We start from the raw sequence: 16,041 nt of genomic DNA, 5'->3' as shown, positions 1-16,041 counted from the left end.
TTTGAGGAACCCCAGCTTCCTAAGCCAAGCAGCTCCCAGTCTGGGAGCACCTGGTTCAATAGCAAGGGAAGGGCAGCACCAACCTGAGCAGCCAGAGGTGCCAGGAACTGCATTGTTCCCAGTCATTACAGTCAAAATACTTCCATATGCTGGCACTGCTATTCCTGTTCGCCAAACCACAGGAGAAAGCTTGGGCGAGATACAATTCTCTTCTCTTCCCAGCTAATTTCACAGGGAACTTTGTGACTTACTGAATGATTGTGAAACTCTTACAACATTGACCCGTGGGGCTCTTGTCCCACCTCTGTTTTACAAGGAAGCCAGATGCTGAGCCATTTTGAAGGTGGAGGACACACATATGACAGGGGGCCCGCAAGGGCCTAAATGATCAATGTATCACTGCTGAGGTCACCTTTGCACATGTGGGTCTGTCTCTGGTACTTTGTCAACGCAAATTATACCTAAATAAACTGATGACACCATGCTCTTTTTGAATGTTTTCTTTCCTAGACTGTTTCTCAAAGAGAAATCTTGTATTATTTTAAGACAATCCCTGGCACCCGCTCTCTCTTTTGCTGTAGCACCTGTCTACACTCACACTACTCATCCCTGTGTGTGCACTGCCACACACCTGGTCGCGGAAGGTGCCATCATCCTTTCATCAGTGCAAGACCACTTCACTTCACGTGCCCCTGGCACACTGACACCCCCTTCAACCTAAAATCTTGTTCGTCGCCTTCCTGAGCACGAACGCGATCGCCAGCCCTGCTGAGCCCCTGCTCCAGGCCGGGCCAGGAGGCCGGGGCTTGGCCCCGGTAGCCATCGCTGGCGGGACTGAGCCCGCAGCGCTGAGCTGGCGCCGGGGCCGCGCTCCCGCCCGTCCGGCCGGGATGTGCGCTGCAGTAGCCGCCGTCCCCCCCTAGACGGAGCCCCGCGGCGCAGCCAAAGTGCCGGCACCGGCCGGGGCTCGGGCCGCGCGGCAGCGATCCGCGGGACGCGCCGAGCCGCCCCACCCCGCCAGACACGCTGCCCGGCCCCGCTCTGACCCCCTCCCCGCGGCGGCCGGGTCGGCAGCTGCCGTGGTGAAGGAGAAGGAGGAGTACGCGGCAGTGGCCGCTCAGTGCCCCGCGCCCCGGCAGGGCAGGACAGGCGCGGAGCGGACTGCGGCGAGTGAAGCGAGTGCCAACGCTGCCGCCGCTGGGGGACAGGGTGTGCAGAGGGGTGTTGGGGAGCGCTCCCCACCACCTCCCCCCGCCCCGTGCTGACCTCCCTCCACTCCGCTCTCCGCCTGCCCCGCCCCGCCCCGCGGGAGGAGTGCGGGCTCAGCCCGCCGCCCCGCCGCTCTCGCTCGCGTTTTTTGCCCGTCGCTGCCGCCCCAGAAGTTGGGGCCGGCCGCGGCGGCCGCTCGCTGAGGTGCTCCCATGGTGCCGGTGTCCGCCGAGGTGGGGCACGCCCGCTGCCGCCCGCCGCGCCGCCGAAACTTGGGGGAAGTTTCCGAGCGAGTCGGTGAGTACCGGGCGGCGGCTCCCCGCCGCTCCCCGCCGGCCCCGGCCGCGCAGCGGCTTCCCCGCCCCCGGCGGCGGCGGGCTGGGGTCCGGCTCCTGCCCGGCTTCGCCTCACCTCGCCCGGCTCTCGCCGGGGGTTGGCGGGGGTATGCGAGCTTGCCCCGCGGTCCCGGCCGGTGTCGGAGCTGCTCCGAGAGCGGGGCCGCCCGGCGTGTCCCGCTGGTGTGGGCAGAGCGGCGCCGGAGCCGGGCCGGGACCGCGGCGTCAACCCTGACTGGGGCTGGGACGGCGGGCGAGGGGCGAGAATTCTTGTCACGTCGCGTGCTGTGGGTGATGGAGGGGGTGACGGGGAAGAGAAGCTTGGCCTCGAAGATCTGGAGAAAGTTTTCTTCAGAGAAACCTTCTTTTCTGTGTGGACTTGGGTTTAAAATGCAGAGCAAGACTCGTCGTTTTGCTGCCAGCGTCACAATCTTCCCTGCTGTAATAGACCTAATCAGAATTTTTCTTCTGTATGGTTTATTCCAGTTTATACAATCCCTGCAATTCCGCCCTCTTTTTTATTTTTTTAAATGCCATTCGTCCATAATTTTGTTTCTTGTTGTGTGGCGTGTTGTACGTATTGCATAGGATTAAAAAAAATAGAGAATGTTTTAAAAAAATACTGCAAACGTTCTGGGCAGAAGTGTGCAGAGGGGTTATAGCAGAGCAGTAACTAGTGCTTTATCATAGTAACGGCTTCAGTAAAACTTGTTGCAAACTCTCATGGGACTAGTGCTAGAGAGCAAGTGAGAGGATGTGAATTAGTTACTCATCTTTTCAGTACAGTAGGTTTTGTTTAGAATATAGTGTATTATTAACTTTATGGTGTTCAGTCACAGCTTCACTTTTCTCTTTGTGTAGCAACTGCAGAAGATCCACACCTGGTTAACTTTCTGGTGGTGATTAAGTTAGAAATAAGAATGAAGCAATTAAAAAACTGTAGCCCACTGCTTGAGTTGGATCCCATTTTATTAATGCTTTAAGCAAGTATTTACTGATATTAAAAATTGAAGTTATTTGTCAAGTAAAGATCTTTTTAGCTTAAATCCAAAAGACACTTAACTATAGCATAGACTTGGTTGCTCACATCAGCAATGAAAATGTAGTTGGGCATAGAATCAACTTAAGGAGATTTGGTAAAATTTATTTAAATGCTGGTGTTTATTTAAAATATGCTATTTAAAGTATTGAGATTAAAGTACATTGCAATTGAGATGTCTTGTGGCTTTGAGTGATAAATGTGTTACTGAAAGTTAGTCAGGCAGCTTGAGCTGTTTGAAAAGGAATGTGGTGTCTTTCATCTCTACCACATCTCAGTCCTGCATTACTAGAATTGCTACTTGCCGTGTTAATTCACTACATTAGCATGGTCTAATAGTTATAAACGATTGACAAACAAGACAGCTTTCCATCCTTCTCAGAAGTAATTTCTAACATTGTCAGCAAGTGGTAGTGGTACTTCTATCAAATACATAACTGCTGAAACTTACACTAATGTATAGAGAAGTCATAGACACCCACCAAATATTTTGAAATTCTCTGAGTATGGTCAATCATTGTTTTCATTACCATGGGCTGTTTCCTCTCCTGGTCTTGATGTATTTGCACAGCACAGTGTAGCACCATTCAAGTATAAAAAGTTGAGGGCTCTGTAGACATATTAATTCCTGTAGCACTGTGCAGCCCATAGCACTGCTCCCAGAGAGTGCATGGGTGTCTGTGCCACACTGGCTGTGTTGGGGAAATTTAGAGAGCTCAGTTCTAAACATCTTTACAAACTGAAGTAGCATGTAATACTGTATATGACTTCTTGTGCCCTTTTCCAGTAAGGAATGATCAAAAACTCTGAAGAAAAATCTTCTGTTTATAGGTTGGTACCTTTCCTTTTCATGAACTGGAGACTGAGGAAGTATGAGTATACAGTAGTCCTGTCAGAGTATAACCTTCACTCACAGGGTCTCTTTTGCCTGAATGTACGTACTTGTCTGTAAGTGCTTATATAAACTGGAGCTAGGCCTTGATCCTGTTAAATTAAACTTCTGCTGCAGAAATTGTTTTTTATCAAAGCTGGTATTTATCTTGTGCTATTAAAAAGAGCATTGAACTGAATAAATATAACATCATGTATCTTATTTGAAACACCAGATTTCCATAGATAAAATAGAAGCTGTGAATATTTTTCGTTGAGAAAGCAATGTAGGCAGAGATACTTTGATTTTTTTTTTTTGGTCTTATTAAAAAATAAGTGCTCTATCAGACACGACAGCACTTGCTTGCATTCGGCTCAGTTGAAGATCTCGCAATATTAAGATGCCCATCAAAACATTTTAAAAGCATTACAAATAAGTAAGAATTATAGGACTAACAAGAAGGGGGGATAAAGCTGGTGGGGTAAGAAAAGGCAAGGTTACCAGCAGTGTAATAATGAGTCTACTCAGTCCACATGGCAGCCCTTCAATGATAGGTTAGCAAGAGTGTCAGGTTTCTTTTAAATAAAGGACATTTCTTATCCTTTTACCAAATATTTGTCTGTTGGAAAGACAATTCCTTGGCCCACTGGACTTGAGGTAGTAATTCTGGGGAGAGGGGAGTATGAGGAAAGCAGGGAGAGAGATAGTAGGGCTGCTACTTCGCTGTGGCGAAGGCGAAAGGCTGACGCAATGAGATACTAGCTTGGCAGGAACTGATTTATGTCAGGACTTGAAGGAACACTTTGTGCTCAAATTGTTTATCACAAGGGAAATCTTCCTTTACCGTATATGAATCCCAGTTTAAATCTTTATATGAGGTGGGTGTTTGTTTACACATCATTTTAGTTCATGAGAGATGGTGATGCTTCCTCTCTTAAGCATCCTCTTGCCAAAGAGCTGTTTTTCAGTGTATGAGATACAATTTTTCCCAGAAAACTGTAAAGGCTGTTTTCTGACAGAGATGAATGTTGTCCATATCACGTGTACTGCAGGTTATGAATTGAAAATACATTTAAGCACATATTTTATTGACCTTTAGAAAGCATGTATTCTATTGAAAATACCTTAATCACTAGAATTAGTTCTTTTCTTCATTATTAATAAGGTATTATAAACTTCAGAAATGCTTCACAGTAGCACGGTGGCTTGCAACAGGGTGGAATTTAATATCTCACTTGAACAATATAATGTACCTTGCTGTTTGCTGGGCATTTCAGATGTACAGTGTTGTGAGGGTGTAAAAGACAATTAAAATTATTTTTACTGAAGGAATAAGTGCTGGAAAACACAATTGGTGGTGGATGCCTGTGTGCAGACTCTTGAGTCAGAGTAAATTTTCAGATGTAATGTTGCCCCACTTTGTTATCCATATACTCAGTAGCTGAAGGACTACATAGGTAATCAAGCATTTCTGAGTTTTAGAACTCCATCTGCCATGCTAGTCATACTTACCATGCTGATTTAAATCATTTATGTTTGTCTTTTGGCTTGCCAAGAGATCCACTGACTGCAATGCCAGCACCTGTACCTACTAAATTATGTTCAGCTTTATAGAGTTACAAAGGTACTCCTGTTTGTAGTGACACAGTCTTCAGCATAGTCTTTTGTCCTGCTGTTTGTCCAAACTAGCCCTTAGGTTTTGTGGAAGGGGATCCACTGTGTGGGATTGTCATCCTGTGGAGGAGGGTCGTACAGGGCTGCATGGAGAACACTGGAGAGGTGGTGGAGACGAAGAACTCTGCACAGTGATTGCTGGTGAGAGGATATGAAACTCTGGTAAATGTAGCAGAAAATTTTAATCTCTCTGCATTAAGAGAATAAACACAACACCCATTCTGTTGGTTTGGAATGATTTATGTTGCTCCTTTTCTATAGACATTTAGTGAGACTCAGAGCATTAGTGTATTACAGTGCTAGACCTGCTTGTCCTCTATGTGAGGCGCAGGGTGACTACTGGGGATGGGTTCATAATGTGTGAAACTGAACTCAGAATGTGCAAGGCAAAGATGCTTTGCTGGCTTTGTGCTCATTAAGGCAGCAGATTGCTGCCTCTGATCACTTAATAAGCTTATTGCTTGTAATCCTACAACAAAGGTGATATATGAAAATATAAGTATGAATTATCAGTTGCATTTGAGTAGGACATTAACAGAGATGGAAATAATTAATATTTAAAACTTCAAAAGCTGCTTAAATACTGTCACAAATCCATTGTGGTCTTCAAGCTCCATTTGTAAGTGGTCAGTCCAAACATGAAATATTCTTTTGGATGCACAACAGTAATTTTGTACAAAACAAGTTTGTCAGTAGTTAACAGACAGCAACTCTGAGGAAAAGTTGGAAAGAGTTAGGTTATTAATAACAACTATCATGTTACAGCATTCAATCATTTAAATTGAATTTGAATTTTTGCTGCCTCAAGACAAAATGGGATCAGTAAAACTCCACATTGCAGTAAATCTCTAGGATGCATTGTTGGTTGGTAGAAACTCTGCCTGTGTTAGGTCTGTGAACAGATATCTTTGTGCCTGACCAGTATGCAAGAGTTTTGGGTTTTAATCCTTACACAGTCTATCTCTACAACCTTGTTGTTATAGCCAAACAACTCCCTTAGTCTTGCTGGAGTTTGGGGATAGTCTGACCATGAAGTACAGTCTGTAGGACAGAAGAAACAGACTGAAAGAACCAGCACATTTTATTCCAGCTATCTCAGTTAAATGAGGATGCAGTCAGTTTCTGCCTTATGTGCCTGTTTCCCAGCTGCTCTCAAATGTTCAGCAAGCAGTCTGATTTCTGCTGCATTCCATGTTTTCCGTTTTTGCCTTTTTCATATGTGTGTTATGTTAGTGCTACCTATTGGGCTCTCCTTCATTGTATGACTGAAAATATTGTTTGAATTTGTTATTGAATGCTTATTAAACTATGTTTGTTTAAGAGTCATATTATGAGCCTGCTTTATAATTTTCTGAGCAATGCCTTGTTTACTGTTTTCATACAGAAGAGCTTGAACTGTTCGGTGTTTTGATGGTTTGTGGCATTGCTAATGGCTTTATGTGTTGCTATAAAAAGTGAGTGAAAACAAAGCAGGATTCCTTCTAGATGGTGGTTCTTGTCCCTTGCTTTGCATGGGTTGAAGACGACTAGTTGTGTGCAATTACTTTGGGACTAAACTTTACCTGTTCTGCCAAGAGGAAGGAAGATCTGATATGAGGATTAAGAGAAGAGCAATTAAAAGTTGCTGTATCTTTGGGTTTTGATTGCATTTTATGGCTGAGCCTGTTACAGTATGTCAGGGGAGCACTGTGGAATACTTAAAAAGAAACCTCTAAGAAAACCATAGCTTTCATAATGACTGTGACAGTTTGCACTCAGACACAGAGTAGCTCTAAGGACTAAGTCAGATGTTAAGTAAACAGAGTAGAATACAGCTTGGTCAGGACTCTACCAGGTCATCTATTTCATAGGACGCATAGCTGAAGCCCGTTGAGCTGTGCTTATGCTGGAGCTTTGGTCTTGCAGGTTGAGTCCTGACTGGTTTAGGGCATATACTAGGTGAGTTGAGCCACCTGAACGAATGATTTTCAGGGTGTAGTGGGAAATACTGCTCTTTTTTTAGAATCTGTTTTCAGGTTTTGATCGAGGCACACATATATAACTGCAACACACGCAACTGAAAGGTTTCCGGCTGGTGCTAGTTCCAAATAGTCCCAGCCTACTGGTCCAGCACGTGTGAATGAGCTTATCTTACAGCTGCAATGTTTCTGTGGTAGGATCAGAAAGAGTGTGTGAGACAGTGCTTTACACTTTTCAGCTGTGATTTCTGACCTTTGGAGCGCGTCAGTGAGCCTCTGGGTCTGCTCATGCTGGGTGGTGCTAACAAACACTGCACGGGAGAGGTGCTTGTTACATGATATGGTCACTGCTGGTTGGCTGTACACCAGCCAGCTCTGCTGCTGCAGGACAGCGTGTACAGCACGGAGGGACTGCAGCCTGAGGTGGGGAGAAACGGCCCTCTGCTTCCCTGTGAGAAAGACTATTTTTGTGGAACTGTGTGATGAGCTCTGGTATCTTCCAGCTCTGAGGTGCTTTAATTAGGATGGCCATATCAGTTGAGAAAACGTTTCAGAAAAAGAAGTCACTGTTGTAAAGCAGCCTGTGCCTCACTACTGCTGGTTCATAGGTAAGTATTTCATTTGAAAAGCTAATTTCCTTGAAATAATGGGTAGCTTTGAGAAAATTAAATTCTTTGGTTGTACTAGGTCCAGATTTTTTTCGGCTGTATGTAATTTCATCCACCACAAGGCACACACAAAACTACAGTGAATTCTGCTTGATGGTTCTCAGGGCTTTAGCTGACCACAGAGGTACTGGTGCTGACATTAAGGAAGCATGGCATTCACTTCTTTAAGTGGTGTGAGGGTCCTGCGTAACTTGCATTGAAACAAGAGGAACAAGAATATTTGCTTTATCCATCATTGTAAAGCCAGCATGGCTGTATACAAAGGGAAAGTCTTGCCTGGCAAATTTGGTGACCTTTGGTGATGGGGCTACAGCTTTGGTGGACAGGGACAGAGCAACTGATGTTGTCTATGTGGGGTTATGCAGTTTCACATTGTCCTACAGGCCATCCTTGTCTGTAAATTAGAGCAACATGGATTGATGGATTGACCACTTGGGGAATAACAAACTGTCTGGATGGCCACACACAGAGTCGTGGTCAACAGCTCACTGTCCACATAAAGACCCGTGACAAGTAGGGTCAGTCCTGGACCTCAGGGGTCAGTCCTGGGGCCAGTACTGTTCCACACCTCTGTCAGTGACAGGATTGAGGGCACTCTCAACAAGTTTGCTGATGACACTGAGCTGTGTGGAGCGGTTGAGACAATGCTGGAGGGAAGGAATGCCATCCACAGAGACCTGGACAGAACTGAGAGGTGGCACCAAGCAAACCTCATGGAGTTCAAGGCCAAGTGCAAGGTCCTTCACCTGCATTGGAGCAGTCCCAGACAGACGCACAGGCTGGGCAGAGAAGTGATGGAGAGCAGCCCTGTGGGGAAGGACTTGGGTGTGATGGCTGATGAAAAGCTCAGCACAAGCCAGCAGTGAGTGCTCACAGCCCAGAAAGCCAGGGGAATCCTGGGCTGCATCCAAAGGAGAGTGGCCAGCAGGTCAAGGGAGGGAATTTTGCTGCTCTGCTCTGCTCCTGTGAGTTCCCGCCAGGAGAACTGTGTCCAGCCCTGGTGTCCCCAGCATAAGAGTGACATGAACTGCTGCAGCAAGTCCAGAGGAAGTCACAAAGCTGACAACGGCACTGGAGCACCTCCCGTAAAAAGATGGGCTGAGCAAGTTGGGGCTGTTCAGCCTGGAGATGAGAAGGTTGTGTGGAGACCTCATAGCAACCTGCCAGTATCTGAAGGGGGACTACAGGGAAGCTGGAGAGGGACTCTGTCAGGAACGGGGGTGACAGGACAAGGAGTAATGGGTATAAACTGAAAGAGGGGAAATTTGAGTTAGATATAAGGAATAAATTCTTTACTATGAGTGTGGCGGAACAGGTTGCCCAAGGAAGCTGTGAATGTCCCAGTCCTGGAAGTGTTCAGGGCCAGGCTGGATTAAGCCTTGAGCAGCTTGATCTAGTGGGAGGTGTCCCTGCACATGACAGAGGTTGGGACTAGATGATCATTACAGTCCTTTCCAACCCTTAATATTTCTAAGATTCTGTGATTTTTCAGGCTTATGGTGTGTAATGGTAGCCGGCATACAGGGGAAATACATTGGGCCATTTTATCTTTGATGCACCTTGTGACATAGATGAGTGAACTTAATGCCATGATGGAAAAAGTAACCTTGTTTACTGTTGGAACCATGTGTTTGTTGTGGCCTGTTCTATTGCTTTTTTTTGAAATATAAAAAAAATACCTTTATTGAGGTAATCAGGTATATTGTGAAAATCATTGCATGTCCCTTTTCCTCTCCCGTTCTACTACTGTGGATGAAGGTGAAGAGATCTCTCCGTAAGAGCCCAAGGGAGCTTTATGGAGCCAGTGTGAATAAAAAGTCCATCCATCAAAAAGAAAGAACATAGGATTTAGGAAGAGAGACTCCTCCTGACTAGTTGTTCACATTGACATTGAATTATATAATGGACATCTTCATGCAGAACCTTCTATAGTCATGCTCCTGTTTTCTTTGCTGAGGTAGGAGTTGCAGATTTTCAAAATAATTTTGGCCTATTGTTTGAATGTTATTTCAAACCCAAGGAAACTGGGAGCCTAGTTAACCACAGGAGATCCTCGGTTAGAAGAGGGAAGAAGTTTTTCACAGTGTTAGAATGTGTTCAGTGTTTCAGTTTATTAAATCATGCAGAAAAGAAGAGGTTGAAGGATCCAGAGCCAAGGACTGCATACAGATACTGGATAATTTCTAAAACAAAATGGAATATGTGCAAGTAGGAAGATCAGGACATGAAAACCTGGGGAGCTAATGGTTGTTGGAAAGACTGAAGTTATAGACATTTTATAGAAGTGTTTGGTTCCACTGTCTTAAGTGGACATTTACGTGAACATATAGCTGAACATTAGGCAGCCAGTAATCAAAATAACATGTTTAAGACCAAGAGTAATGATTTGTTTAAGGAAGTTTGAGGTGGCTGGACTAAAACACAGTAAAAAACCCAACTTCCTCAAAATGATTAAAAAATTCAAATGTAATTTGAAATGCACCAAGAAGTATATTTTCATACTGATTTTTATTTTTTAAAATTATTATTATTGTAAAGATTATAGTGTTTCATGGATAGAGCTATGCTAGGAGTAGAAATGTTTTGGGTAGAGTAGAACTGATTTTGTCAGTGGTTTGCATTGCTGTACTTTCCAAATGGCATACTGGTTGCAGAATTTTTTAGCAGCCTGTCAGTGCAACAGCATGTAAAAATATAGGAAATGGGAAGATGGTATCTTTGCATCAAACAACTGTTGTCATTCACTTATTCATTTTATATGTGAGCAGCTGGTACACATGCTGTTTGTCTATATTGCAGTTTGTGTTTTATTTACTTATGTTAGAGTGTGAAAACAAAATGTAAGCTGTCAGTAAAAAAGGACTGGCACCATATGTTGACAGGGCTGAAATAGAAGATCTATCCCTCACTAGCTACATTTTTGTCTGTTACATTTTTTTAACTTCATAAATGTTCCTTCCAAGGAGCCTGGTCTTACAAGAGGCTGTGACTGTTCATGCGAACTGTACATATATAAAATCCCATTTATATGAAGCAGAACTGTGGCTTTCTGGGGAAAAGAAGAATTATCCTTCCTGCTTTCTACATCTTGGGCACCTGCTCTGACCAAATATCTTGCAAATTAGTGTGAGAAGTACATTCATTCTCATTAAGACTGAGCAATACTACAGAGCAGCAGCCTCAGCTGTGGCTTCAGGACCTGCAGGTCATACAGCTCTCTCTCCTTGGGACTTTTCGTTATTGCTTCATATCCCAGTAGATTGGTATTTTCCAGATGCTCTGATCACTCCCTACCCTAAGAATACAGATAGGTACTCTTACAAATGTTATTAAAATACCTGGTCAGAAGCAGTGCACTTGTTTACAGGCTGTGGCTTGTGGAGCCTTTCAGATGACAAAGGCTGAAACCAGCTTGGGAAAAGTGCTGAATGTGCTCAGCCAGAGATGACAGCTCTGGCTTCAGCTGAGCATCCAGCAACCTGTGAGCACAGCTGCCATGCTGTGTTCCTCACCTGCCCCTCTCCCTTTGCTTCTGCTGAGCAGAAGTTGAAGTCTTTCTGAGTCTGGACTGATGTATATGAATTCAGCAATCTGTGGCCCCTAACACCAGAGAAGCAGATGATGATCTAGCCCATGTGTTGAGTGCCCATCCCTAAGTGTGGGGCAGAGCTGCAGAAGCCAGTAGAAATGTGGCACCAGGGGAGGCAGAAACTTGCTAATAGAGAAGAAGAGGAAGTTTGAATAAACAGCTGTATTCATTAAGGCAATTACTGGACAGAAATGAGGCATTTTCTGGGGAAAGATGAATGTCAATCTGCATTTTGTTCCATTTGTGCAGTTCATACACAAGTGACTGGCTGTCATTTATGGGTGCTATAGTCACAAACAGTACTGGAGGAATTTGGGCATTAGAAAAATCACAATGAAGGGCACAAACAAAAGCATTGATACTTTACCTTGTGTAAGTTTTCTGGGATCATGAAAGAACTGAAACATCAAATAATTCTAACAGTGTAGATCAAGGATGGAGGGTATGTACTTCTGCCTCAACAGCACTGACCTTTCTGTGTGTTCTACATTATAAATAGTTTCTTATCGGCAGCTCTAGCTTTTTTCTTTGAATTTTGATCCTTACTGCTCTTACCATTCATGTCTTTGTCTTGGCAGAGCACTTCAATTACTACAGGAAAGAACTAATGCCATTCATTATTTGTTTTGTCATTTGAAAAAGCAAAAACAAATGCTCATATTCTTTTGACTTTTTCTTTTCAGACTCGTGGTGTGTGAGGTGGGTGAGGAATGATGCTTTCAAAACTGTCATTGCAACTCCTTTCTGATAAATGACATAAGACCCTAGGGAGCTATCTGCATTACAAATTTTAAGTATATTTTATGTAGTGTTAGTACTTCTTGACATTGTTTGGCTCAAAAGATGTGTTCATGGTTGTTAAGTGCTGCCTGCTCTTCCCTGGATTACCAGGAAATCACTGTGTAGAGCATGGTCATTCAATTGTTATAAATTTAAGCAAATGTTGAAAGGGTCAAGAAGAGCCACACGGACCACTAGAAATATTTATCATGGGGAAGACCCACAAGAGTAGCTTCTCTTCGGCTATTAACACAGCCGGGCATTGAGAGGTTGTGAAGGAAATTCGAAACAATGTCTCCAAGTTTTGCCAAGATTACTCAGTGGAATCACTTGTTGCCAGATGCTCAAGCTGAATGAAAGAGAACAGCAACCGCTGTGGTGGGAATTAGTTTTCTGGAATTGCTCAAAGCCAGTTATCAGTCCAGTTGTTTTAGGGCATTATTAATACTCTGAGGACTGTTCTACAGTTTGAATGATGGACAAGCAGGTAGAAGTTATGTTTATGAGGGAGGTGTTTCTCACCTTATCCTGTTAGCTGTGGGAATGCATACAGCATCTTCTCTTTGGGATTTCAGTGTAGCTGTGAAAAGAGGGATTGTAGCACAGATCGTGGGATTGGAGTGAAAAATTTGGTCTGTATTTCCCAAGCAGTAGCTCCTGGAAGCGATATGCAGCTTGTGGCTAGGAATAGAGCCATAAGCCTGTCCATGACTGCATGGGAGGCTCTGCAATGAGTTCAGAAAGATCTCAGCCAGATGTGAGCCTTCGAAGCTTCTGCTCATGGCACTGGTTTCCAAACCATAGCAAAACCTCTTACTTTTTTTTTCCTCTTGGAAGAGGGGAATACTTGGTTGAGTATTTTGGTATTGTTTTGAATGTATTGTGCTCTTAGTTTTTATGCAGTTGTGGAATTAGTAATAAGCCAGGTGTTGCTTGTGTTTCATGGATAATGTATCCAACCCAAGAGTCTAGGGAGCCTACAAACAGACTATTCCTCTTCTTCCAGCTGTTCTTTTTGGCAGTAGCATGAGCTGAAAAGCTTACATGAATTAAAGATTCATGGCTGAGTATGAAGTTATTCACTGATCAGGCCCCTTTGAGCAATTTCTTAAAAAAGTGACAATCCAGCACTATACTCACCAAGTATATTTAATTGCTTCAATGGTAGGTGCTTCTGGGAGGAATCTAGCATCCTTTCTGGAGTCTGGTTTGTTGATTATTGTATGACCCAGTTGGCAGCAAGCCTGTCCTATGAGGCACAGGACAATAATATGCTGCACAGCTATTTTGCTAAGTAGTTGAAATACAGTGCCAGCATTATTTGGGCAGATACATCTTTGATAACCTATTGCTGCCAAGTTGCACAATAAAAAAACCAACTTTTTTCCATCATAAAACTTTCCTCCATTGTTCATCAGCAAGCTGAGCCAGAGGAGCTCTGCTTCTGTTGAGATTTAAGGGAAAGTTTCTAGTCAAGGTGTCAGTACATCCTGTTGCTCACTAGCAAATCTGCTTATTTTGAAGATTTCCATACTGTACTAGATCTCTAAGCATTTGCTCAAAACGCAGCATACTTTCAGCAAATTCACATTGGACTGTCAAAACTTATTTGAAAGTTATTTTCATAAATCCAAAAAAACTAAAACAACACTAGTAGGTATCCTCTAAGATAAACTTATTTTTTAACTCTGATCTCTGCCACATGATTATCTATCTGCAGGAAACAAGCACTTCTTCACCAGTCTCAGAATGGCTAAAAACTTGCTCTTTAGCAAAAAAAGGAATCTGGCAGTCTTCAAGTGAAAACCAGTCTCTTTGTGGAGACTTAACCGCAAGCCCTCAGATACACTCCTTGTTGCTCTGCAAAGTAAAGTCAGTCACCTGGTATTTAGTCTGATTTTTCTTTCCTCTGTTTAAATTTCTCTGTTGTTTGAACTCTGCCTGAAAAGTAGACTGGCACATGTTCTCTTATTTTTCAGATCAGTCATGCCAGCTATGCATAAAAGAGCTGGAGCAAAAAGCATTCCATATCCGTTAAGTGTTTTATTTTCCAGACTAAAAACTGAATACTTGCAGCTTGTATGTCATTATATGCTTGTCGTTCCTAATTACTTTCTGGCACGTTTCTGGGTGTTTTGTAGACAGGAAAATGCATTTGATTACTTTTTTTTAGCTAGGCTAGCAGAAAAAAGAAAGGAAAAAAAAGAAAAAAAAAGACTTCTACGAGAAAGTCAGAGAGGGAATTTTTACGAGAGCAGGCAGGGATAGGACAAGGGAGAATGTCTTTAAAATGAAAGAGACTAGGTTTAGATTAGATATTTGGGAGAAATTCTTTACTGTGAGAGTGGTGAAGCACAGAAATAAGTTGCTCAGAAAGGTGGTGGATGCCCCCTCTCTGAAAATATTCAAGACTGGTTTGGATAGGGTTTTGAGAAACATGGTCTAGTTAAAGGTGTCCCTGCCCACGGCAGCACAGTTGGAACTAGATGACCTTTAAGGTTCCGTGGAGCCCAAACCATTCTGTCATTCTGTGAGGTAGAAAACTATTGAGAGAAAGAATTTGTGGTCATAATAACTTCTTCCTTTCTAAAAGAGTAACTTGTTTTGTCTCTTATTATCAGTAAGTATTTTGTCTTGAAGGAATAAGGCTATTGCATTTCATAACTGGAAATTAATCATCAAGCATGTTGCTATTTTCGAAGCATGCAAGTAAGTGATTTTTCCCTGCAGGTATTCTGTATACTGCAGCATGTTTTACCAAGGGAAAACACTGTGTTTGCATATCAGATTTTATACGCACAAATTCATAAATGTGTACAGGGAAGCAGATTTGTAGTTCTGACCCTTCAGATAGGCTACCAAGTGAGCAACAATAACTCACCTGAGGCGAGTGGTAAATAGAAACTGCACCAGTGAAGAAAAGAGTTTCCCAGCTGACATTTCTTTTGTTTCTTTACATTCTGTTCTGTCTTGATAGTCACTTGACAACTTGAGTACTCTAGCAGTATGCTGGAGTACAGGAAGCCTATTACCTCCAAAAATAGCTGTTGTTCCTCAGTCTGAATGTAAATCTTCAGTCACTGAAATTAAGAGTCACTCAACTTTGTGGGGAGTGTGTTGATACACAGGCTGCATAGAATAGATACAAATGTGAAATACATTCAAAGGCTATGGCCACAAATTAAAGCCCAGATTGATTAATTGGGGTGGCTGTCATCTCTCTGCCATGGAGGCTGCAGCACAGGCTGCGTGAGCTGCACCCCTGGCTGGGAGCTCAGTTTTTACTGGGCTGATGCAACTTGTCCCACAGCTGCCTGGTACCAGGATTGGGTATCCAGATTGGGATCCTGTGGCAGGGGCCTGCCTTGTCACCAGGAAGGGCTAGTCAAGTCCTTTTGGCAGCAGTCCACAACAAGGTTGGTTTTGGCCAGGCACAAAGCTGCTTTTTGTCAGCCCTGTGTACCAGCCAGCACATGGGAAATGTGACCTAATGGTAGCTCATCTGTGTGGGTGGTCTCCAAAGTTCGTTAAAGTTGCTGAAAGGAACTCATATGATGTAGCATTAAGTATCTCCACTAGATACCCGAATTATTAATTCGCCTTCTGTAAAGACTCAACAGACCATGAGAAGTGTAAGGACGCGTCAGCCACTTCAGTTTAGTGCCTGCTTTTCGGTGGTACCTGCTGAATTTTGCTGGCAATGTGCTGTCTGCTGTGATAAACAGAAGCAAAGACTCTTGCCTCGGGTGACAATAATTTATTACCTATAGAGCGCCACAGCCATCAACTGCTATGCTTAACAAATATGAAGGAAGATACCTGCCCTGGAGAGCTGGCAGACAGCATTCAGGAATAGCAGGATAATTTATGGTGCTGAACAAAACACAGTCACCTGCAGCTGTGCCGCACAGTGAATAC

At 43.7% G+C, this 16,041-nt stretch overlaps 1 protein-coding gene across 3 annotated transcripts in view; it reads left to right on the top strand.

Annotated features, from left to right (window-relative positions):
* The window catches only part of GHR (growth hormone receptor), a 154,297-nt gene that overhangs the window by 34,356 nt on the left and 103,900 nt on the right, over nucleotides 1-16,041 (top strand). The window contains exon 1 of one of the 3 annotated variants that reach the window (XM_048291207.1): nucleotides 1,299-1,506. The exons of 1 other annotated variant lie outside the window; for it this stretch is intronic. The gene's annotated coding sequence lies outside the window, so the exon portion shown is untranslated. Of the gene's footprint in view, nucleotides 1-1,298; nucleotides 1,507-16,041 lie in introns of those variants that run through there. One more of the 3 variants, XM_048291205.1, reaches the window with a different exon arrangement.

Source organism: Corvus hawaiiensis, chromosome Z (assembly GCF_020740725.1).
Source record: "Corvus hawaiiensis isolate bCorHaw1 chromosome Z, bCorHaw1.pri.cur, whole genome shotgun sequence".
Classification (NCBI taxonomy): domain Eukaryota; kingdom Metazoa; phylum Chordata; class Aves; order Passeriformes; family Corvidae; genus Corvus; species Corvus hawaiiensis.
This window is presented reverse-complemented; position numbering and strand designations above follow the sequence as displayed.